Source organism: Hippopotamus amphibius, chromosome 4 (genome assembly GCF_030028045.1).
Source record: "Hippopotamus amphibius kiboko isolate mHipAmp2 chromosome 4, mHipAmp2.hap2, whole genome shotgun sequence".
Classification (NCBI taxonomy): Eukaryota; Metazoa; Chordata; class Mammalia; order Artiodactyla; family Hippopotamidae; genus Hippopotamus; species Hippopotamus amphibius.
In genome coordinates this window covers 98,760,691-98,782,646 of record NC_080189.1, presented here as the reverse complement: position 1 = coordinate 98,782,646, position 21,956 = coordinate 98,760,691, and the positions used below count along the sequence as shown (strand labels likewise).

The window sequence follows — 21,956 nt, the reverse complement described above, 5'->3', positions numbered from 1 at the left end:
GAAGGGTCTTTGGAAGGTTTAGGGGATATGGGAAAGTTTAAAATATGTTTCTTTTGCAGAAAATAAAAATAGGAAGCCCATTTTATGTTCCAGTGAAAGATGAGCTACCTTTCTTATTTACTGTGATGAGGAAGGACAGTAACATAGTGCACCGTTGGCTTTTAGACACACCCTTGACTGCACTGCAGATGATAATGTCAAGCTGTGAATAAGCAGAAAGTTTGTTTTGCTGGACAGTATTAGAAATTTTCTGATCTTTAACCCAAGAACAATTTTAAAAAATTATTATCGGAACTCAAATCTTGTAATAGCCACTGGAAGAAGGATGTGGTCTTATATCTGTGGCCTGTGAACATAGAAACCTCCTTACTATCATGCAAATAAACAGGGCTATTGGTAAAAGAATAAGGTTTATGTAAAAGTATGTCTTGAGATGTGCTTCAGGTGAAAGGTATACATGCAAGAAGAAATAAATGGGGGCAGTATTACTTGTGAAAAGTTGGTTGAAGAGTTCTATGAAGCAAAGTTGGAGAACATTGAGCAGAATCAAAATGAACATTTGGCTGTGAATCAAGAGAAAATAAATTTCATTCAGTACTGGCTCCATTCCTAGGTAGTTTTATGACCATAAACAAATATTAACCTTGCTGTACTACAATTTCCTCATCTGTAAATGAAAATAATATGTGCTCTGTCTAGCCTACAACTTTTCGTAATTATCAAATGAGGCCTTAATTTGCTTTTTTAGACTACCTCAGATATATACAAATATAATTTTTTTTTCTAGAGTCTAGACAAATGGATTTATTCATTATTCTGTAATACCACTTTCCTTTCTTATTTCTTTTCCTTAAGCCTCTCCACCTGGCTGGCAGTTGTTCCTGTTTCCTTTTTATAGCAAGCCTGACTTATATTCAGGGTTTATCTCCTGCTCATTTGGGGCCTTCAGTAATAGTCCAGTTTGGTTTATTTGCCAACCGTAGATATATTATCTCCTGAAATATGTTCTGCTGCTATTTTTATTTATTAATTTTCAGATTTTAGAGTCTCACTACCCTGGTGAATTGGATGGCCTCAGTTTTTTCTGAGGTTAAGTTCTTAGTTTTGCAAGCTAAACATATGAAAGGCTAGAGTTGGTTAGTGGCTGTGGCACTGAAGTCTGTGTCTCAGGTGAGGGTGGGTTGGGAAACCAAGGAAATTTCAGCATATCACAACCAAAGTGAAGGGTCAAAAATGGAGAATAAGCAAGACAGGAAAATTAAAAATTTGAGAGAGAATCACCCAGAGTCAGTATAATTTAGAGGCTGCTGTGGCACCTGTAGGCATTGTTGAGGATAATGGGTTGGTTCAGGGGTTGTATTACATTCTGAACTAGATTGTAATCTCCTTTCAGATATTACAGAATGCATATTTGGCCCTGACTATATAATAAGCTACCTTCCTAGCCCACTTTTTTCTTTCCTTTGTATTGATGGAGCACTTACAGTGTGCTAGGCCCGGTGAGATTGATTTCCTTTAAGACTCCCATAGAAGTATCGTCATGTAAATTTAAAAAATTTCTAATACTTTTTATAATCCACGTACAATAAAGTGCACCCGTTTAAACATAGAGATTGATGAGTTCTAACAAATGTGGATATCCATGTAATTACCACCCCCCATCAAAATAAAGAACATTTCTGTCACCTCCGAAGGTTATTTCATTCCTCATTCCAGTCTCCCTCCTTCCACCGGTGGTAACCACACTTCTGATTTCTAATATCATAAATAATTTTTACTGAATTTCAACTTCAGATAAATGGAATCATATCATTTGTATGCTTTGCATCTCAGTTATTTTGCAGAACATAATATTTTTATGATTCACCCTGTTGCCACATGTATCAGTCATCCATTCCTTTTTATTGTCGAGTGGTGTTCCATTGTGTGACTATACCACAGTTTCCCCATCACCTGTTGATGGACATTTGGATTGTTTCTAATTTGGGAATGTTATGAATAATGCTGCTGTGAACATTTGTATATAGGTTTTTTTGTGGAGATAGGCTTTTATTTTTTTTGAAGTTGATGGATCATATGTTTACTGAATGTTTAACATGATGAGAAACTACAGAAGTTTTTAGCAACAGTTCCCTCCAGCAATGTATGAAAGTCCCAGTTGTTAAACATCTTCCTCACTCACTGGGTGTAAACTGGCCTCTCTTGTAGTTTTTGAAAAAAATTGAGATGAAATTCGTTAACATAAAATTCCTTTAAACTATTTTGAAGTGTATAATTCAGTGGCTTTCAGTGTATTCACAGTTTTGTGCAGCCATCACCACCACATAATTCCAAAACATATTCAGTACCTCAAAAAGAAACCCAATACCCATTAACCACTCGTTCCTTATTCCCCCGCTCCTCAATCCACGGCAGCTAGTAATCTGCTTTCAGTTTCTATGAATTTGCCAATTATGAACATTTCATATAACTGGGATCATAAAATAAGTGTTTTTTGTGCCCGGATTCTTTCGTTTAGCGTAATGTTTTCAAGGTTCAGCCACGTTGTAGCATGTATCAATAGTTCGATCTTTTTCTTTTTTCTTTTATTATTTCTTTTATTTTTGGCTGTGTTGGATCTTCATTGCTGTGCACGGGCCTTCTCTAGTTGTGATGAGCGGGGACTACTCTTTGTTGTGGTGCACCAGTTTCTCATTGCAGTGGCTTCTCTTGTTGCGGAGCATGGGCTTAGCTGCTCTGCAGCATGTTGGATCTTCCCCGCCTAGGGATCGAACCCGTGTCCCCTGTATTGGCACTGCACCTCCAGGGAGGCCTCTCGATCGTTTTTTATGGCTGAATAACATAAAATTCCCTGGTAGGGACGCACCACATTTTGTTTATCCATTCATCAGTTGAACATTTGGGTTATTTCAACTTTTGGCTGTTATGAATAATAGCACTCTGAACATTTGTGCACAAGTTTTTGTTAGACTCTGTTTCTCAGTTCTCCTATCTAGGAATTGCTGAGTCATATGATAATTAATGTTTAGCATTTTCAGGAACTGCCAAACTGTTTTCCGCAGTGGCTGCATCATTGTACATTACTGCCAACAATGTATAAGTTTGCCTGTTTCTCCACCTCCTCATCTATACTTATCTTCCCTTTTTTTTTTCTTTTCGATTATAGCCTTCCTACTAGCTGTGAAGTGGTATCGTGGTTTTGATTTGCAGTTCTTTAGTGATGTTGACCATCTTTTCATGTGTTACTTGGCTGTTAGTATATCTTCTTTGAGTGTCTGTTCAGGTCCTTTGCCCATTTTTTAATTGGGCTTTTGACTTCTTGTTGTTGAGTTGTAAGTGTTCCTAAAGATTTTATATATAAGACTCTTATTGTATAGATTTGCAGAAATTTTCTCCAGTCTTGTGGCTTGTCTTTTCACTTTTTTGATAGTGTCCTTTGATACACAAAAGTTTTTAATTTTGATAAAATTCTATTTTATGTGTGTTTTTCTTTTGTTTCTTGTACTTTTGGTGTCATATTTAGGAACTTGTTGCCAAATCCAAGGTCATTTAGCTTTAGTTCATCTTATCTTCTAAGCGTTTTATAGTTTTAGCTTAAGTCTTTGACCCATTTTAAGTTAATTTGTGTATGTGGTGTGAACTAAGGGTCCAACTTCATGTTTTGCATGTGGGTATCCATTTGTCCCAACACCATTTCTTGAAAAGGCTGTTGAGAATCAGTTGACCATAGATGTATGGGGTTGTTTGGGGACTATCAGTTTTATTCCATGATCTATGTTTATCCTTAAGCTAGTTCCACACTATTTACTGTAGTCTTTTAGTAAGTTTGAAATTGGAAAGTCTGAGTCCTCTAAATTTGCTCTCCTTTTTCAAGATTGTTTTGGTTATTCAGGGTCTCTTAAAATTTCGTATGAATTTTAGAATCAGCTTGTTCCTTTCTACAAAAGAGCAGGTAGAATTTTGAGAGTGATTGCATTGAATTTGTGTAATATTGCCATCTTACCAATGTTGTGGGTTCCTATTCATGAACACAGTATGTTTTCTCACTTATTTAGGCCTGCTTTAGTTTATTTCAGCAATGTTCTGTAATTTTCACTGTACACACATTTGAACTGTGCAGGTCCACTTATACGTGGATTTTTTTTTTCATTAAATATGTACTACAATACTACATGGTCTGCATTGTTTGAATCTGCAGAACCTCAGATACAGGGGGCCAGAGGGCCAACTATAAAATTATACTCAGGTGTTTTTGTAGCTGGTATTGTTTTCTTAATTTTATTTTCAGATTAATTGCTATATAGAATTACAGCTGATTATTATATGTTGATTTTGTTTGCTGAATTTATTTATTAGCTCTGATAGCTTTTTTGCTGAATTCTTTAGAATTTTTAAGATATAAAATCATGTCATCTGTGACTAGAGATAGTTTTACTTCTTTCTTTCAAATCTGGATACCTTTGTTTTTATTGCTTTGTGTTTATTGCCCTAGCTAGAACTTCCATGATTATGCAAGAAAGCAGACATCTTTGTCTTTTTCCTCATGTCAGGGGAAAGCTTTCACTCTTTCTCCATTAAGTATGGTGTTACATGTGGGTTTTTCTTTGATGCCCTTTATCGTGTTGGTGAAGCTCCCTTCTTTCCCTGCATTATTGAGTGTTTTTATCATGAAAAGACGTTGGATTTTAAAAAAGAATTTTTACTGCATCAATTGAGTTCATCATGTGGTTCTGTGCATGTAATTAGTATGGTCATGTCCCTTGATTGATTTTCATAAGTTGAACCACCTTTGCATGTTTGGAGTAAATCCAACTTGGTCATGGTGTAGTTTTAATATAAGGCTGGATTTTGTTTACTAGTGTTTTGTGGAGAACTTTTGCATCTTAATGAAACTGCATAACTCAAATGGGATTCTGAAACTGAAGGGAAGGGGGCAGGACACAACCTTTGAAAGAATGACATAACCCGAGGACATAACATAAACTGATTAGAACCAAATGGGTCCAAGGTGGCAGACAAGTCAACTTGCAGGTGCCATGACAGTTCCAAGGCTGACCACAAGGATCAAAAAGTGGGCGGTGGCCCAATTCTGGAATACTTCACCCACTCATTAGCCTATGAAATACCCACCCTTACAAAAACTGACAACTCCCACACCCTGGTGCCTTTCTCACCTTCTGAGATGGCCTACACTCTGTGTGCAGAATGTGTTTCTCTCTAAATAAATCTCTAAATAAACTTCTTACCTATCACTTTGTCTCTAACTGAATTCTTTCTGTGATGAGACATCAAGAACCTGAGCTTCATTAAGTCCTGAAACCAGGTGTGTGATCTCAGTTGGAAGATCTTGGGTTTTGGCTGGGTTCAAGTCCCAGTCAGGGTTTTGGCCAGGTTTGAGTCCCGACTGTTTGGGTTCAAGTCCCAATCAGGGTTTTGGCCAGGTTCGAGGGGTTCTAGTCCCAGCCATGTGGGTTCGAGTCCCAGTCTGAATTTAGCTGTGTTCGAGTCCTGGCACATGAGTTCAAGTCCCAATCTGAAGTGCACGATTTCAGCTTGAACCCAGCCAAAACTCAGATTGGGACTTGAACCCACAGGCTGAGACTTTTACTCAAGCCAAAACTCAGTCAGATTGGGACTCGAACCCACTGTCTTTTAATTGAGATCGCATACCTGGTCTCAGGACTTAATGAAGCTCAGATTCTTTATGTCTCATCGCAGAAAGACTTCAATGAGAGACAAAGTGATAGGTAAGAAGTGGATTTATTTAGAGAGATACACATTCCATAGACAGAATGAGGTTCGTCTCAAAGGTAAAAGCAGCCCAAAATACAGGGAGGTTAGTTTTTATGGGCTGGATAATTTCATAGGCTAAGGAGTGGGAGGATTATTCCAGCTATTTTGGGGGAAGGGGCAGGGATTTCTAGGAATTGGGCCACCGCCCATGTTTTGTCCTTTGATGTCGGCCTTGGAACTGTCATGGTGCCTGTGGATGTTTAACATGCTGATGTATTACAGTGAGAGTATAATGAGGCTCAAGGTCTACTGAGGGTGGAATCTTCCACCATCTTATACCTGGTTGGTTCTAACCAGTTTATGTAGTATCCTCAAGGACTCTGTCATTCTTTAAGGGTTGTGCCCTGCCCCCTTCCCTCCTGTTTCATATGTACATATCAGATACATTAGTCTAGTTTTCAAGTGATGTCTTTTTCTGGCTTTGGTATTAGAGTGATATTTATTTTATAGAATGAGTTATAAAGTATTCCTTTTCTTCTTGAGTCACTTTTGGTACTTTGTATGTTTCTAGAAATTTGTTTATTTTATCAAGGTTAAATAATTTGTTGACAGATACTTGTTCATAATATTTTCCTGTAATAATTTTTATTTCTGTAAAGCTGGTGGTAATATCTCTACTTTCATGTCTGATTTTACTAACTTTAGTCTTCTTATTTTTCTTGGTCAGTTTAGCTAAATGTTTGTTAATTTTGGTGATCTTTTTAAGGAAGCAACTTTTGGTTTCATTGATTTTTCTCTGTAGTTTTTCTAGTCTCTATTTTGTTTATTTACAGTCTAATCTGTCATATTTCTTTCCTTTCCTTGCTTTGAGTTTAGTTAACTTTTCTTTTTTTTGAGTTCCATAAGGGAGAAGTTTAGGTTATTGATTTGATATCTTTCCTTTTCTTTTTTCTTTCTTTAAAAAATAAATTTATTTATTTATTGACTACATTGGGTCTTCATTGCTTGCAGACTTTCTCTAGTTGCGATGAGCAGAGGGCTACTCTTTGTTGCATGCGCCGGCTTGTGGTTGCAGTGGCTTCTCTTGTTGCAGAGCACAGGCTGTAGGCACATGGGCTTCAGTAGTTGTGGCATGTGGGCTCAATAGTTGTGGCTTGCGGGCTCTAGAGCATAGGCTCAGTAGCTGTGGCACATGGGCTTAGTTGCTCCACGGCATATGGGATCTTCCTGGATCAGGGATCATGTCCCCTGCATTGGCAGGCGGATTCTTAACCACTGCACCGCCAGGGAAGTCCCTTTCTTATTTTGTAATGTAGGCCTTTACAACTATAAATTTCCCTCTTAGCACTGCTATTGTTGCATTCCATAAGTTTTGATATGTTGTGTTTTCATTTTCATTCATCTTAAGGTATTTTCTAATTTACCTTATAATGGATTCTTTGACCTATTGGTTGAGTGCATTGTTTCATTTAACATTTTTCAATTTTCCAAATTTCCTTTTTATAATTTTATTCTACTGTGGTCAGAGAAGATGCTTTGTATTATTTTAGTCTTTTTAAACTTATTGAAATTTTTTTTGTGCCCTAACATATGATCTATCATGGAGAATAGTCCATATTCACTTGAGGAGTATGTATTTTGCTCTTGTTTGGTGGAATATTCTATGTGTGTCTGTTAAGTCTAATTGGTTTAGAGTATTAAGTTTTCTAGTTTCTTGTTTTATCTTTTGTCTAGTTCTGTTCATTATTGAAAGTGAAATATTGAAGCTTCCAACTATTGCTGGACTGTGTCTTCTGTCAGTTTTTGCTTCATACAATTTGGGGCTCTGTTGTTAGGTGTATATATGTTTATAATTTTTTTTGTCTTGATAGATTGACTCTTTTGTCATCATATAACATTCTTTTTTGTCTGTTTTAACAATTTTTGTCTTAAAGTTTGTTTTGTCTGACGTTAGTATTGTCACTCTAGCTCTCTTTTGGTTACTATTTTCAAAAAATATCTTTTTACACTTTCATTTTCACCCTGTGTATTTGGTTCTAAAATGAGTTTCTTGTAGACACCATATAGTTAGATAACTTTTTATATTTACCGTTCCAGTCTCTGTCTCTTAAAGAGTGTAATCCATTTATTTTTAATGAAATTATCCAAAATAGAAGACTTACATTGCCATCTTGCCTTTTTTTCTGTATGTCATATATTTTTGTTCTTCAATTCCTTCACTACCTTCTTTTGTGTTAGATGTTCTAGTGTACTGTTTTGATTGCATTCTTAGTTTTTCTGTATATACTTGTTATGTTTTTAGTGGTTACCTTGAGGATTACAATTCACATTTATAACAGTGTATTTCAGTTGAATACCAACTTGATTTTAATAGTATACAAAAACTTTACTCCTATATAACTCCATTCCCTCAATTCCCTTATGTTGTTATTCTTATAAATGACATATTGGTACAGTTATAGACGTATAATGTATGCAATATGTGTAATATAAGCACATATATAATATGCATTTAAATGTGTACATTAAAAATATATAACATAAGTATAAATATTATATTTGAATATGATATGTTGATATATAATAAACATAATGTATATAAAAAGTGCAATATTAATGACATTGTATGTTACAAATAACAATGTTGTAAATGACTGATTAACATAGGTTTGTAATTATTGTTTTATATGATTGTATTTTAAGTCATTAGAGGGAAAAAAAGAGGAATTACTAACCAAAAATCTATTAATGCAGACTTTTATGTTTATGTACGTAGTTGCCTTTACTTATGTTCTGTTCATTTACTTTCAGTCTATTTTTGTGTTTGAATCTAAAATCAGTCTCTTATAGATAGGGCATAGCTTGATTTTTTTTTTTTTAATTCTGCTTATCTTTGCCCTTTTTTTGGATTGTTTAATCCATTTTACATTTATAAGGGTTAATGTCTGCCATTGTGCTATTTGTTTTCTGTACATTTGTCACACTCTTCCTTCATTACTGCCTTCTTTTGTTTTAAATACATATTTTCTCATAGACCATTTTAGTTTCCTTACCTCTTTTACTATGTTTTTTGAGTTATTAATGGTTGCCTAGGGAATTATAATTAATATGTTTTAAGCTCTTTTTTTGTTTCGTTTTGGTTTTGTTTTCTTTATTATAATTTTTTTTGGCTGCGTCAGGTCTTGTGGCATGTGCGTTCTTTTTGTTACAGCATGGTTTCTGTTGTGGTGTGTGGGCTTCTCTCTAGTTGTGGTGTGTGGGTTTTCTCTCTCTAGTTGTGGTGCGTGGGTCCAGGGTGTGTGAGCTCTGTAGCTGTGGCGCACAAGCTCCAGAGGGCAAGGGCTCTCTAGTTGAGGCACACAAGCTCAATAGTTGAGGTATGCAGGCTTATTTGCCCCGTGGCATGTGGGATCTTAGTTCCCCAACCAGGAATTGAACCTGCATCCCCTGCATTGGAAGGCGGATTCTTAACCACTGGATCACCAAGGAAGTCCCTATAAGTACTATTTTAATTTATAACAATCTGGTTCAGATTAGTATCATCTTAATTTCAATAGTATATGGCTCCATTCCTATCCCCTTTCCTTTGGGTTATTGTTGTCATACAAATTATATCTGTATATTGTACGCCCATCAACACAGATGTATTTTATTGTTTTATCCAATTGTCTTTTATATTTATCTATGTTGTTACCTTTGCCAGTGTTCTTTATTTCATCATATGAATTCCAGTTACTATCTAGTGATAGGTTTCATTTTAGCCTGACTGGATTCCTCCTAGTATTTCTTGTAGGACAGGAACACTAGTGACAAATTCTATCTGATTTTGCTTATCTGGGAATATCTTAATTTTTCCCTCAATTTTGGAGGATGATTTTGCTAGATACAGAATTCTTTGTTAACAGTCTTTTTCTTCCACTGCTTGAAAACGTTCTTCCACTGGCTTCTGGCCTCCATGGTTTTAGATGTGAAATCAGCTTTTAATCATTGAGGATCCTTTTAATATAATGAATTGCTCCTCTCCCTGCTTTTAGGATTCTTTGTGTTTGGCTTTTGGCAGTTTGATTATAATGTTCTCAATGTGGCTCTCTTTGAGTTTATCCTACCAGAAATTTGTTGAGCCTCTTGAATGTGTAGTTTCTTTTCCTCCTCCTCCTCCTCCCCCTCCTCCCCCTGCCCCCTCCCCCCCTCCTCTCCCCTGCCACCCTTCTCCTTCTTCTGTTAATCAAAGTTGAGAAGTTTTTGGCCTGTATTCTTTCTGTCCCTTTCTATCCTCTCCTTCTGGGACTCTCATTATGTGTGGGTTGGTATGCTTAATAATGTCACACAGGCCTCCTAGACTGTTCATTTTTCTTCATTCTTTTTCTTTTTGTTCCTCAGGTTGAGTGATCTCAACTGATCTTTCTTCAAGTTTACTGATTCTTTCTTCTGTCCTCTCATATACGCTATTGAATCCCTCTAGTGAATTGTTCATTTCAGTTTTATTTGAATTGTTTTTTTCTGCTTCTTTGGTTCTAATTTGCTCTTCTTTTTCTGGTTTCTTAGGGAGGGTGCTTAGATCATTGATTTTTAGATTTTTTCTAATATAAGCATATAATGCTATAAATTTCCTTGTAAGCTCTGCTTTAGCTGCATTTCACAATTTTTTGGCAATTGTTGACATTTTCTGCTTCCATATAGGTTTGGGGAAGTATTTTATCAAATCCACAAATGAAAAAAAAAGGGAGATTTTGGTTATGATTCCTGTGGATTTATAATCAGTTTGGAAGAGTTGGCATATTTATAGCATTCATTATTTCAGTCCATGAAATGGTATTTTTTTAATATTAAGACCTTTTTTAAATTTCATTTTTTTAATTGAAGTATGGTTGATATACAGTGTTGTGCCAATCTCTACTGTATAGCACAGTGACTCAGTTATACATACATAGACATTCTTTTTTTATGTTCTTTTCCATTATGGTTTATCACAGGATATTGAATATCGTTCCCTGTGCTAGGACTTTGTTGTTTATCCACCCTATATATAGTAGTTTATATCTGTTAATCACAAACTCTCAGTCCTTCCCTCTTCCACCCCACTCCCCCTTGGCAACCACGAGTCTGTTCTCTATGTACATGAGTCTGTTTCTGTTTTGTAGATAGGTTCATTTGTGCCATATTTTAGATTCTGCATATAAGTGATATCATATGGTTTTTGTCTTTCTCTTTCTGACTTACTTCACTTAGTATGATAATCTCTAGTTGCATCTGTGTTGCGGCAAATGGCATTATTTCGTTCTTTTTTTATGGCTGAGTAGTATTCCATTGTATATATGTACCACATCTTCTTTATCCATTCATCTGTAAATGGAAATTTAGGTGGTTTCTATGTTTTTGGCTATTGTAAATAGTGCTGCTATGAACGTAGAGGTGCATGTATCTTTCCGAATTTTAAATTGGTGAAATTTTGTATATATTTTTTACAAATGTCTTGAGAATATTTTGCGAGACTTATTCCCAGAGCACATGAAATTCTTCCATGTCCCTGAACATGCTGTTTATTTTAAATTAAATTTTCAGTGTGTTACAGATACATAGAAATGTATTTAACTTAGCATATTGACTTTTTTCCAACAGGAACATTGCTAACTAATTAATTTTAAAAATTCTATGATGGGTTTAAATTTTCTGTGTTCATAATTATGTTATTTGCAAATACTGATTTTTTTTCTAAACTTTATATGTACTTTTTGCCTTACCTAGATGGCTAGGAACTTTAATAAAATATTAGATAGGAGGGCTTCCATGGTGGCACAGTGGTTAAGAATCCGCCTGCCAATGCAGGGGACATGGGTTCAAGCCCTGGTCCAGGAAGATCCCACATGCCGCGAAGCAACTAAGCCTGTGTGCCACACCTACTGAGCCTGTGCTCTAGAGCCTGTGAGCCACAACTACTGAGCCCACATGCCACAGCTACTGAAGCCCATGCGCCTAGAGCCCGTGCTATAGAAGAGAAGCCACCACAAAGAGAAGCCCGTGCACTGCGACAAAGAACAGCCCCTGCTCACCACAACTAGAGAAAGCCTGTGTGCAGCAACAAAGACCCAATACAGCCAAAAATAAATAAATAAATAAATAAATAAATAAATAAATAAATAAATAAAAATATTAGATAAGAATAGTGATAATGTGTATTCTTATCATGTACTTGATGTCAAAAGGAAGCATTCACTATTTCATTATTAAATGTAAGAATGCTTTTTGACTTCTACTTTGACTCAGATATTTAGAGGTGTATTATTCAGCTTCCCGCTATTTAAGAATTTCCAGATACCTTTCTGTTTTTGTTTTCTAGTTTAATTTCATTGTTTTCACAGAACATACTTTATATGATTTAAGTCCTGTTAAATTCATTGAGACTTGTCTCATGACCCAGATGAGGCCTGTCATGGTAAATTGTTTGCTTTCGTGTGTGTCCATTTTTCCCAGTAGCAGAAGAGTAGTTTCATACTTGAGGGTAGTCTAAAGGATGACTGTTAGATAGCCTGTCTAAAATTCCCCATGGAAGTAGCCACTACCAAATGAACTATTATTTATACATTTAAAGTTTTCAGTCGTTTGTGGGATTGAACACTTGTGGCTATGAGAAACCCATGTATGTAGTGAGTAGTATTGTATCTCTTATGTTACAGTGATTAATTTACATTGTGGTGATTCAAATGACCAAAAATTATAAAACTCAATAAGGATTTCTCTCTTTTTTGGTTTAGTGTATGTTATTACATTTTTGTGGCAAGGTTGGTAATTGTTTATATACAAGATATTTATAGCCTTTTCAACACCAAAAAAATGCATGAATTTTTCTGAATATCTGTTCAACAAATAATAAAATTATGCATATTTTGAAAACACAAAATGAAATTCACAGATACAATTATAATTCACAGTATATTCTTTTAATTATTTAAGGGTCAGATAATCCCAACCTTACAAACTCTTCTAAAAGGAAATATTCTCCAGCTCACTTTATGAGATTAGCATAGCCTTGGTACCCAGAACCCAGTAAGTATGGTATATGAAACACAAGAAAATTAGAAAATATTTTGAACAGAATGAAAGTGACAACACAATATATCCAAATTTATGAGATGCAGTATAAGTAGTGCTTGGAGGGGAATTTTTAGCCATACAAAGCCTATCTTAGAAAAGAAGAAAGATATTAAATCAATAGTGTCAACAAACCCAAGGTAAAAAGAAAAGAAATAGTAAAGATGATGTGAGAAAGCAGTGGTGTAGAAAACAAAAACAACATAGAAAATGAGATCAAATTTTGGAAATCTGAGAAGATAATTAAACTTTATAAACCTCTTGTCAGGTTGATCAGGAAAAAAAGAGGAGATGCAAATTAAGTAGTATAAAGAAAGAGAGGCAACATAACTACAGAGCCTATAGCCATTAAAGAGACAGTAAAGCTATATTATGAACAACCTTATGCTCATAAGTTCAACAACTTAAATGGACAAATTCTTTGAAATACACCAACTGCTAAAGCTTACACAAGAGGAAAGAAATAACCTGAATATCCTTATATCCCCTAAAGAAAACCACGCTCAATTCTGTCAAACATTAATCAAAATAAGACAAAAACGATATAAGAAAAGAAAATTATGCACCAGTATCCCTCATGAACATTGATACTAAAATTTTTTTTATTAAAAAAATTTTTTAAATTAATTAATTTATTTGTTTATTTTTGGCAGTGTTGGGTCTTTGTTGCTGCACATGGGTTTTCTCTAGTTGCAATGATCAGGGGCTGCTCTTTGTTGCGGTTCATGGGCTTCTCTTTTCAGTGGCTTCTCTTGTTGTGGAGCATGGGCTCTAGGCACGTGGGCTTCAGTAGTTGTGGCATATGGGCTCTAGAGCGCAGGCTCAGTAGTTGTGGTGCACGGGCTTAGTTGCTCAGTGGCATGTGGGATCTTCCCGGACCAGGGATTGAACCCGTGTCCCCCACATTGGCAGGCAGATTCCTTTTTTTTTTTTAATTTAATTAATTAATTTATTGGCTGCGTTGGGTCTTCATTGCAGTGCGCGGGCTTCTCATTGCTGTGGCTTCTCGTTGCAGAGCACAGGCTCGAGGGTCACGGGCTTCAGTAGTTGTGGCACATGAGCTCAATAGTTGCGGCTTGCAGGCTTTAGAGCGCAGGCTCAGTAGTTGTGGCACACAGGCTTAGTTGCTCTGGAGCATGTGGGATCGTCCCAGTCCAGGGCTCGAACCAGTGTCACCTGCATTGGCAGGCAGATTCTTAACCATTGCACCACCAGGAAAGTCCACACACACATATTTCTTATAAATCACAATATCACAGCTGGAGTTCTAGCATTTGTCCTGGGTCCACTTCTTGTTTCAGGACTTACTGAAGCTCACGTTCTTGAGGTCTCATTGAAGATTCAGTGAGAGACAAAGTGGATTTATTTAGAGAGGAACACACTCCACAGATAGAGTGTGGGCCATCTCAGAAGGTGAGAAAGGCCGGTAGGCAGATTTTTAATCACTGTGCTCCCAGGGATATTAAATTTCTTAGCAAAAATTTAACAAATCAAAACTAATGCTATAGGGAAAGGATAAAAGATTAAGCTAGTGGTATTCATCCTAGGAAGGCAAGGAAGATTATATGTTGTAAACTGCCACATAGTCTAAAAGGAAAAGCCACATGATCTTCCCAATAGATACTTTATTACCTATCTCGCTGTGTAACAAATTACTCCAAAATATAGTGCTTTAAAACAACAATTATTTACTGTCTCACAGTTTCTGTGTGTCAGGAATCTGGATGTGGCTCAGTGGGGTAAACTTGGTCTTTCACAAGGTGCAGTGAAGATGCTGGCTGAAGTTACATTCATCTCAAGGCTCAGCTGGGGAGGGATTTGCTTCCAGTCTCACAAATGTGGTAGCAAGATTCAGTTTCCTATTACTTATTGGACTGAGGGGGCCTCAGTTCCATGCTGGCTTTTGGCCAGAGGCTGCCCGTGGTGCCCAGGTGGGCCTCTCCGTAGGGCAGTTCACACCATAACAGCTTCTGTCATCAGAGCGAGGGAAGAGTCAACTAGGATGAATGTCACAGTCGCTTATAACTTGATCTTAAAAGTCACATTTTATCTGTCCTGTTCTTTAGAAGAGTCACAAGGAACAAAAGGAAAAAACTAGGTAAAGCAGATGCGGCAGATAACCCTGAGAAAAGATACACAACATCACTATTCCTTGGGAAAATGCAGAGTACTACCACATTGAGATATTACTACTCAGCTATTGAGATAGGTGCAATTTTAAAAAATCGTCATACCAAGTGTTGTTAAGTGTGTGGAATAACCAGAACTTACATGCTGGTGGGAATATAAAATGATACAGCTGCTCTGGAAAGTATTTTGGCAATTTCTTAAGAATTTAGACATATATTTGCCAATTGATCCAGCCATTTTATTTCTACTTATTTACTCAAGACTTAGACGTGGATATTATTCATAGCTACTTTATTTGTACTAGCCCCCAACTTGAACCAAATTTCAATCAACTGGTGAGTGGGTGGATAAAGAAATTGTAGTACAGTAAAACCTTGGTTTGTGAGCATAATTCGTTCGGAACCATGCTTATAATCCAAAGCACTTGTATATCAAAGCAAATTTCCCCATAAGAAATAATGGAAACAGGTGATTCGTCCCACAACCCAAAAATATTTATATAAAAATGATCACAATACTGTAATATAATACAAAATAATAAAGAAAATACAAAATACAAAGAAAATTATACAAATTAACCTGCATTTACCTTTTAAAACCTTCGTGGCTGGTGTGAGGGAGACAAGAGAGGAGGGTTATTGTGTAGGAGGACTTTCACTAACACTAACGGAATCACTGCTATCTATTGGCTCAATGGAATCTTTTTCTTTTCTTGCAGCTTTAACAAGGAACCTATCCAATGACACTTGCTTTTGCCTTCTTTTGAGGATTTTGCGGAATGTGACATTGCATTGTCCTTAAACAGATTCATCGCTCTCACTGCTACAGCCTTATTCGGGTGATGCTTTTCTATAAAATTTTGCACTGTTTCCCACATTTTACACATCTCCCTAATCTCATTTGAAGTGAGGGATTCCTCCACCTTTTTCTCCTCCTCCTCTGCAGACGAGATCTGCTCCATAACCTCTTGCTGTTGCTCGCGATGCAGATCCATCAGTTCGTCGGTGGTCAGCTCCATTGGCTCAGTTGTGATCATGTGACATTTGGCATCACATACTACGCATATTGCAAGAGATCACTCGTTTATCAAGTTAAAATTTACTAGAAAGGTTTGCTCGTCTTGTGGAACACTCACAGAACGAGTTACTCACAATGCAAGGTTTTACTGTATGTCTATACAGTGGAATACTACTTAGTAATAAAAAGGAACCAAGTATCAATACATGCAATACTGTGAATGAGTGTCAAAAGAATTATGGTAAATGAACGATGCTGGAAGAAAAGGAGTACATACTGTATGAGTCCATTCATGTGAAACTTTCAGAAATGCAAACTAAATCTGTAGTGACAGCGGATTACTAGTTGCTTCCGTGCAAGGAGGGGTGCTGGGAAGTAGCAATAACAGGAGCAGGAGGAGACTAATGGGCGTGTCAGTTATGTTCACTTTGTTAGTTAGTGATAATTTCAGAGGTGGTCAAAACTTATTATGTTGTAAGCTTTAGATGTATGCAGTTCGTTGTACGTCAGTTAATCCTCAGTAAAATTATGAAGAAAGAAAGAAAATAAGATGTGATATAGATAGACTGAACAGAATGTTACTCAGCCAGGAGAAAAGGAAGGAAATTCTGCCATTTGTGACATCATGGCTGGACCTTGACATTATGCCAAGTGAAATAAACCAGAAGAAGACAAATACTGCACAGTGTGACTTATATGTGGACTGTTAAAAAAAAACAGAGAGTAGAAAAGTGGTTGTCAGGGGCCAGGTATAAGATGAATAAGGTTTGAGGATCTAATGTAAAATACAGTGACTATAGTTGATAACACTGTGTTGTATGATTGAAGTTTGCTGAGAGTAGAACTTAAATGTTTTCACGAAAAGAAGGATAAATATGTGAGTATGTGAGGTGATGGATTGCTAATTAACTAGGTAGGTGTTTCACAGCATATACATATATCAAATCACTGTGGTGTATATCTTATCTTACAAGTTTATGTCAGTTTCATCTCAATAAAACGAAGAGAAAAAAGAAAGAATGAAGGAAAGTTGTTTTTTTCTTTTCCTTTTTTTTTCTTTTGGCTGCTTCAGCTCTTATTTGTGGCATGCAGGGTCTTTCCTTGCAGTGTGAGGGCTCTTCATTGCAGTGTGCGGGTTTCTCTGTAGTTGTGGTGTGTGGGTTTTCTCTCCTTAGTTGTGGCACGTGGGCTCTGTAGTTTTGGTGTGTGGGTTTCAGAGTGCGTGGGCTCTGTAGTTTGAGGCACGCAGGCTCTCATTGACGGTGCAAGCTCAGTAGTTGTGGCACGTGGTCTTAGTTGCCCCATGGCATTTGGGATCTTAGTTCCCCAACCAGGGATCAAACCAGCATCCCTTGCGTTGTAAGGTGGATTCTTCACCACTGGACCACCAGGGAAGTCTTTATAGTAAACTAGGATTGGAAAGAAGATTCTTTAATGTGATGAAGAGTGTCTGTTAATAAATATACATAGATATATAGATATATAGATATATCTATATATCTAGAGCAAATACCATCCTAATGGGGAATCTTAGAAGAATTCTTTTTAAATTCAGGAATGGAACAATGATACTCATTTTTACCACTGTTTATCTAATACTGTATTGGTGATCCTAGCCTGTGCAATAAGAAAATTAAAATGGTAGAAATCAAAGTCATCATTGGCAGACAACATACACTTTTACATAAAAAACTCAAAAGAGTCTGTAAGTCAGTAGTTAGAAATAATAGAGAATTTTTTTTAGCAAGTTTGACTGGATACATGTTTAACATACAAAATCAGTTGTATGTGCTAACAACACAGAGAACGTGTAATTAAAAGGAAGATACTGTTTATATTAGTATTAGAGATTATCAGGTACCTAGAGTTGGATCTACCAAAAATATGCAGTATCTCTATAGGACAAATTTTAAAACTTTTCATAACAACATTAAGGAAGACCTGAATGAATGAAGGAATAAACTGTGTTCATGGATGTAATTCTCTCCAGTTTTATCTGTGGATTCAATTCAATTCCAATCAAAATCCCAAAGAGGTTTTTTAAGGAACATGGGAAGATGATTTTAAAACTTATATGAAGGACCATAGAGCCAAGAGTAACCATGACACTTCTGAAAAAGAGGAACAGGGAAGGTAGACTTCTTCTACCAAATTTGAGGACTTATTAGGACATAATAATAAATGCAGTGTGGTACAGTTTAAGGATGGATAAGTTGACCAATACAATAGAGAGACTAGAAACAGTTCCACACAGTAATGAAACTTAGTTATGACCAAGTAGTATGTCAGTTTAAAGGGGAAAGGAGGGATTATTTAATACTTGGAGCTGGGTAAATTAGTTATCTATTTTAACATGGAAGAAGATGAAATTGGATCACTACTTCATATGCTATTAAAATACTTCTGCATGGGTTAAGGACTTAAAATTTGTCAATTGCAAAAATTTAAAATTTTCAGGGAGAAAATTAGGTGAATATCTTTTGGACTTTTGAGTAGGGAAAGATTGTTTAAAGAAAACACAAAAGTATTATCTATAAAGGAAAAAAATCAATAAATCAATAAATTTGGCTACATTAAGAATTTGACCCTTATACCATATACAAATCAACTCAAAATAGATTAAAGACTTAAGTATAAGACCCAAAATTGTCAAAACCCCTGGAAGAAAACAGAGGTACAGCTTCATAGCATTTATCTTGGCCATGATTACTTGGATGTGAGACCAAAAGCATAGCAATAAAAACAAAAGACAGGTAGGACTGTATCAAACTGAAAAGCTTCTATGCACAAAGGAAGTAAACAACAGAGTGAAGAGACAGTTTGTGGAATGAAAGAAAAATATTTACAAACAATATATTTAATAAGGGACTAGTATCCAAAATATATAAGGAGCACTGACAACTCAATAACAAAATACCAAATAATCTGATTTAAAAATGGATAAAAGACCTTAATAGACATTTTTACAAAGAAGATGTACAAGTGGCCAATAGGAATATGAAAAGACACTGAGCATCACTAATCATCAAGCACATGAAATCAAAATCAAAAGGTTATCACTTCATACTTGTTTTGACAGCCATTATTAAAAAACAAGACAGAAAATAACGAGTGCTAGTGAGGATGTAGAGAAATCAAAACCCTGTGCATTGTTGGTAGGAATGTAAAATGGTGTACTATGGAAAACAGTGTGGAGATGCCTCAGAAAATTTAAAATAGAACAACTACATGATCTAGCAGTTCTTCTTCTGGATATTTATCCAAAAGAATTGAAATCAGGATCTCGAAGAGATATTTGTATTCCCATGTTCATGGTAGCAATATGCACAGTTCAAGAGGTGGAAACGTTGTAAATGTTCATCAGCGGATGAATGGATAATGAAAAGTAGTATACACATACAATAGAGTATTATATACTCCTCACAAAAGAAGGGAATCCTGTCATATGTTGCAGCGTGGATGAACTTTGAGGGCGTTATGCTGGGCAAAATCAGCCAGTCATGGAAGGAGCAGTACTGCGTGATTCTAATCATGGGAGGTGTCTAAAGTAGTCAGACTCTTAGAAGAAGAAAGCAGAATGGTGGTTGCCAGGAGCTGAAGAGAAGGGGAAATAAGGAGTTGCTATTTAATAAGTATAGAGTCTCAGTCACACAAGATGAAAAAGTTCTAGAGATCTTCTGTAAAAACAATGTGCATATAGTTAACAGTGCTGTACTGTATACTTAAAAATTTAAGAACGTAGACTTCACATTGTGTTTTTTTTTATTACCACAAAAAATAGTTACGAACTTTATCAAAAGGTACTTTAAAGAAAGTGGAAAGATAAATCATAGACTCTGAGAAGAGACAGTTCATAGAACCTTCAAATAATTTGTACTAAGAATAAAAAGTTCCTCAAACCAATTAAAAAAATGTAAATGCCCCAAGAGAAAAATGGACAGAAGATATGAATGAACATATTACAGAAGAGGCATTACCTACTGCTAATGATATGAAGAGATGTTCAACATCGTTACTAATCAGGGAACATAAGACTATAATAAGATAGCATTTAACACACATTTGATGGAAAAAATTTAAAATTCTTATGATACTAAGTATATATATATTGATTTACTATTTTCTGACTTGAATATTGCCCTAATCCCTTTACTAAAAGCATCTCCATTCATCCCTTGGTTGAGAAGATTTTGGCATCAGGTAGGTAGCTTTCTTTTCTTCCCCCAGGAGGGGCTTGTTGGTTATTCATATTTGAGAATTTGCCATTTATACTTGAAAACCACCTTGGCCAGGTATAGCAGATAGTTAATACTAACTGGAGTACAGAATGCAGAAAAAGTATAGAAAAGAGGAACTTTGTAGGGGGTTGAGAAAGGAAGCTATTCCTATGGAACATTTGTTTGACTCCTAAAATTAAAGGATATATTAATGTTAAAATCATCTTTTCCACTAGTCCATGTGCTCCCTGAAAAAGCAATGGTACCTGCCAGGTAGATGAGTGGATACAAAGAAAAAAGATAGTGGTCGATTGGACTGGAGAGAATTTAAAGCACTGGAGAATACGTTTTGAGTTCTAGACAATCCACTAAGATTATTACTTCTCACTTTTTCTTCGTATTCTCCCGAATCTTTGGGTACGTTATACATTTGACCCACAGTATTTTGAAAAGGAGACTAATTTTTCAGATCTCATAAGTAGATTCATGTTATGATCTTGAGAGATTGTTGATTTGACATTTTTCTGAAATATATATGTATGTTAAGAAATAAAAGCTCAATAACCTTAATTTATTGTTCTACAAAGTTACATCTAAATTTTTAGATTTTCTTTCTCTTAACATTGTAAATAATTACTAGAGATATATCAATTTTTCTGGCTTTAATTTCAGGTGAGAATATTCAGGTTGCCAACTTTGCTAGGGTGAGTGTCAAAATAAAACACTATGGGCCTTTTTACCTTTCTGAAGGAGGTGCATACCTATATTGTAGCATGTGTGTGTTATTTTTCCACTTAAAAGACCTGTGTTCAGATAAATGTTAGAAGTAGGTTCTTGGATGTTCTACATACATTTCAGGAATTAAAAAAAATATATTGTGGGTATTTTCCCTTATGCAGAAAACTACAGAAGAGTGAAACACTAGAGTTAACAGATTATTAACATTTTAGTATATTTATTTTTTCTAAAGTATTATAGACTACAGCTATCATAACATTTCAGCCCTTAATACGTCAGTATGAACCTCTTAAAAAAAAGACACTTTCTATGTAACCACAGTAACAAAAAATGTCTGATATCCCGCCCATGTTCCTACCCCACTTTCACTTGTTGAAGAAACTAAGACAGTAGTCCTGTAGACCAGCGTATCATACCTTCTATATTGTGGCAACCTTTACCATGTTACTTTAGTCTCTGCATTTCCTCTAAGTGTCACAGTATCTGGTTGTTCAACTCCTGTTGATACTAAGGTGGGTCAGTATGCTCAGGTTTAGAATTGTTTGTTTTTATTTTTTTATTTGTTTTTTTTAATATATTTTATTTATTGGCTGCATTGGGTCTTTGTTGCTGCACATGGGTTTTCTCTAGTTGCTGTGAGTGGGGACTACTCTTCATTGTGGTGTGCGGTCTCCTCATTGTAGTGGCTTCTCTTGTTGCGGAGCGTGGGCTCTAGGCATGTGGGCTTCAATTGTTGTGGTACATGGGCTCAGTAGTTGTGGCTCACAGGCTTAGTTGCTCCACAGCACGTGGGATCTTCCTGGAGCAGGGCTCGAACCTGTGTCCCCTGCATTGGCAGGCAGATTCTTAACCACTGTGCCACCTAGGAAGTCCTAGAATTGTTTGTTTTTAAAGCAGAGTATATTTACTGGGGTAATATAAAGTTTTTTTTGTGAAAATGCTTTCATAAATCTAATGATAACATTTGTGGAGTGCTTTTCATATTCCTCAAAGCACTTAATAGAAATAGTTAATAAATAATAGTTAATAAAT

The 21,956-nt window shown here is 36.0% G+C and overlaps 1 protein-coding gene across 1 annotated transcript in view; it reads left to right on the top strand.

Annotated features, from left to right (window-relative positions):
• The window catches only part of SLC25A40 (solute carrier family 25 member 40), a 55,769-nt gene that overhangs the window by 1,938 nt on the left and 31,875 nt on the right, over nt 1–21,956 (top strand). The window lies entirely within an intron of this gene.